Source organism: Triticum dicoccoides, chromosome 5B (genome assembly GCF_002162155.2).
Source record: "Triticum dicoccoides isolate Atlit2015 ecotype Zavitan chromosome 5B, WEW_v2.0, whole genome shotgun sequence".
Taxonomy (NCBI): Eukaryota; Viridiplantae; Streptophyta; class Magnoliopsida; order Poales; family Poaceae; genus Triticum; species Triticum dicoccoides.
In genome coordinates this window covers 388,376,209-388,380,198 of record NC_041389.1, presented here as the reverse complement: position 1 = coordinate 388,380,198, position 3,990 = coordinate 388,376,209, and the positions used below count along the sequence as shown (strand labels likewise).

Here is a 3,990-nt window from a genome sequence, read left to right as displayed (position 1 = left end):
AATCCGCCTTGAAACTTGAAGGACAGAGCAACCAGATGAGTGCTCACACCACCAAGACATGTCCAATGAATCCGCAGGCAGGACGGATCAACGGCACCGTACCTTTCCTCTCCATCCATCGACGCACCCGCCAGCCTCGTGACAGAGCATAACGCTGCAAGGAGAGGAGGAGACAGGCGCTGGGATCTCACCTTGGGCAGGCGACGTCGGCGGCGGTGGCGGCAACCCCGGCGAAGATCTCCCTAGGGTCATGCCCCTCTCGGACCTCGACGGCGGCGATGGTGGACCTCGGCAGCGGTGTCCTGAAGGCGACCCGGTGGTCCACAATGAAGGCGGCGGCGACTCCTCTAGCACCTCGTCACCGGCAAAGGGATCCGTGATGGCGGCTAGGGCGTGGTTTCCATCGAGGTAGCAAATGATCAGGGGACTCACTCCGTCCGAAGGGATCCGCGATGGCGGCGGTTGCGATCCCGTTCGTCGGCTGCAGCGAGATCGCGAGAGCGAGAGACGTCAATCCCGGACATCCGCGACAACATCTTCTCTGGGGTGGCAGCGGCGGCGTCGTCTCCTGTGGGAGATCGAGAGGAGCGGAGTTGATCGGGGTTTTCTTCGTTTCGTGCGGGGTGGGGTTTTTTTCGCGAAGGTTTTTTGGCAGAGATGTGATGGTGACGGAAAAAAAAACGATGATGGGATGACAAAAATAAACCAGCGAAAATAAATCACGCGGACTATTCAGCAACTGCTCCATTAGAAGTAGAGATTATGGTAACAGTGGGGCGATGCTATTCGGCGCGCGCGCTGGAACGATCGGTTTCCGACAGGCGCAAATCTTTCCTGTTTTGGTTAATTGAGGGGGGAAAGTGCCACGCGCCCGGGCCCCCACCGTTGGAATCAGGGGGGAGAAAAGATTAGGATTGAGCGCTGTAGCGGTCGGTCGTGCAGGAGTAAAACCGGTAACAGTGTAGGTGTAGCCACGGCCGACACGGAAGAAACGTGATCTCGTTTACGTCGCTTTTCCTTTCCTGTCTTCACATACGATACTCTTGTTTCTGGTTACTCCCGGTCCCTAAACTGAGAAAGTACCCGCCCTGCTCTGCTCCCTCGGCCACGGATTCCTCTTATCCTACGTGACCAATAAGCTCGCGAGTAGTACTACACGCGATGCACTACTCAGCACATGCGCAGCTAGCTCCACAGCAGCACGGTCACTCTCAGCCTCACTCAAATTCCTGCTCACCACCCAAAGTATCCAGTGCGCACCAAAAAATCGCAGGGCGTCATCAAACATCTCGTCACCGTACAGCGGCGCTGTGCCGTCATGTCGCATCATTTTCACCTGAGCAGCTCGGTTCTTCCCCTGTCCTTCTTCCCGGCGAGCTCGGCGCCCGGTTCTCGCCCGCTGAGCCCAGGCATCTGGCGAGCAGCGTCGGCGTCGCTGCTGCGTCGCCGTCAAGAGCCCTGCGGCCGCACATGGCGAAGGCGGTGGCCAAGGAGGTGGGGGCGCAGGAGGCGGCGCAAGGCAGCGCGGCGCTCGGCTGGGCGGCCAGGGACGCCTCCGGTGTCCTCTCCCCGTTCGACTTCTCAAGAAGGTGCGTGTCAGAGTGTGCATACTCCATCCGTCCGTGAGTAAGTGTACATCTAGGTTTTGTTCTAAGTCAAAGTTTTAAAATTTTGACCAACTTTATAAAAAATACTAGTAACATATATGACATCAAATTGATATATTATGAAAGTATATTTCAAAACGAATCTAGTGATACTAATTTGGTGCCATAAATGCTTTTACTCTTTTCTAAAAATTTGGTCAAAGTATTAAAACTTTGACTTAAGACAAAAGCTAGATGTACACTTATTTGTGGACGGAGGGAGTATGTGTCCTAGAGATATACAGTTGCTAGTTAATGAGTTCAGTCTAGGCTCTCGAGATATAGCATGTTCTGTTAGAGCAAGTATAATAAGGTGATGTAGGCAGGCTGTAAGACATTAAATATTATATTCTTGCTTACTTGGAAGAGAGAGAAGAGGAGAGAGAAGAGAAGCGGGCTACTAGTTAACAGCCAGCTGCAGCACGTGCTTCTAGGTACTTTGTGAAAGACTGGGGTGGGCCATGTATCAACAAAGTAGTACATATTTATATCTAGTTATTTGTACTTGTTGGCTATAAGCTTGACTATATGTGACATGGCAACATCATATAGCCAGCAGTTGGCTATATTATTAACCATGCTCTTAGGATTGAAAGGTAGGAGTATAATTTTTTTTTGAGACAAAGGTAGGAGTATAATAGAATCAGAGGATTTCGTGAATGTTACAGCTTGAGTCTTGTACAAAAATAAAGAAGGCAAAAAACCCAAAAGTTATCAACACACATGGACAAAACGTTTCTTTTTTTAGAAACACATTGACAAAATGTTAAATCAGGCGTTTTCTACGATTTTGGTTGCTAAGTTCAGAGACTTCAGACATCTTAAGTTGGTTGCACTTACAGAATGAGATAGTCGTCTTGCGGTTGTGGTCCTTTGCTGGATTGCTATGTTCAGCTGGGAGGTCAGTCAGCTGGTGGGGTCACTGACAGTTAATTACATTTCAGGGCTCAAAAAGATGATGATGTGACGATCAAGGTGCTCTACTGCGGGATCTGCCACACTGACCTCTACACCATCAAGAACGAGTGGGGCACCGCCATGTACCCCGTTGTTCCCGGGTAATTAAATCCCTCAACATGATGGAACAAATTTTACGTGGTGCTGGAGTGAGATAATGGCCTTGGGCAGGCACGAGATCCTGGGCGTGGTGACCAGCGTCGGCAGCGGCGTCAGTAAGTTCAAGGCCGGCGACACAGTGGGCGTGGGCTACTTTGTCGGGTCGTGCCGCTCCTGCGAGAGCTGCGGCAACGGCTACGAGAACTATTGCTCCAGCATGGTGCTCACCTCCAACGGCATCGACCCCGAGCACGGCGGCGCGGTCACCCAGGGAGGCTTCTCCGACGTCATGCTCGTGAACGAGGACTACGTGGTCCGCGTCCCAGACGGGCTGCCGCTGGACAAGGCCGCGCCGCTGCTCTGCGCCGGCGTCACGGTGTACAGCCCGATGATGCGCTTCGGCCTGAACGCGCCGGGGAAGCACCTGGGCGTCGTCGGCCTCGGGGGCCTCGGCCACGTCGCCGTCAAGTTCGGCAAGGCGTTCGGGATGCGGGTCACCGTCATCAGCACCTCGCCCGGGAAGCGCGAGGAGGCGCTGGAGCGGCTGGGCGCGGACGAGTTCCTGGTGAGCCGGGACCCCGAGCAGATGCAGGCGGCGGTGGGCACCATGGACGGCATCCTCGACACGGTGTCGGCGTGGCACCCGATCTCGCCGCTGTTCGCGCTGATGAAGCCGATGGGGCAGATGGTGTTCGTGGGCGGGCCGACCAAGCCGCTGGAGCTGCCGGCGTACGCCATCGTGCCGGGAGGGAAGGGCATCGCCGGGAACTGCGTCGGCGGCATGAGGGACTGCCAGGCCATGTTGGAATTCGCGGCAAAGCACGGCATCACCGCGGAGGTGGAGGTGATCAAGATGGACTACGTCAACACGGCGCTCGAGCGGCTCGCGAAGAACGACGTCCGCTACCGCTTCGTCATCGACATCGCAGGCAGCCTCGGCTCAACCTCGTGAGCTGGAATAGCCACCTTGTTGATGGTTGCGTTAGTTTGCTTCGGCGAACGCGTGCAGATTTAGAGCTTTTAGTAACTGTACCCGTTGAGTAAATTGCAAAAAAACATCATAATTGGGGACCCTAATTCAAAAAACCACCACTATTCGAATTTTTTTCAAAAAACATCCGGTATTCAGTAATTATTTTGCAGAAAACACTAATAGCATAACTTACAGCGTTGACGCTGAATCTGACAAGTGGGGCCCGCTGTATCTGATGACATGGCGTGACGGTGACGGACATGGGAGATGGAATTGTTGCTGAATAAGTAACTCTTTTATTACACAAGTGGGGTC

At 53.6% G+C, this 3,990-nt stretch overlaps 1 pseudogene; it reads left to right on the top strand.

Moving 5' to 3' along the window:
- Positions 1-1,218: 1,218 nt before the first annotated feature.
- LOC119309337 lies at positions 1,219-3,788 on the top strand (annotated as a pseudogene).
- The last annotated feature ends 202 nt before the right edge of the window (positions 3,789-3,990 follow it).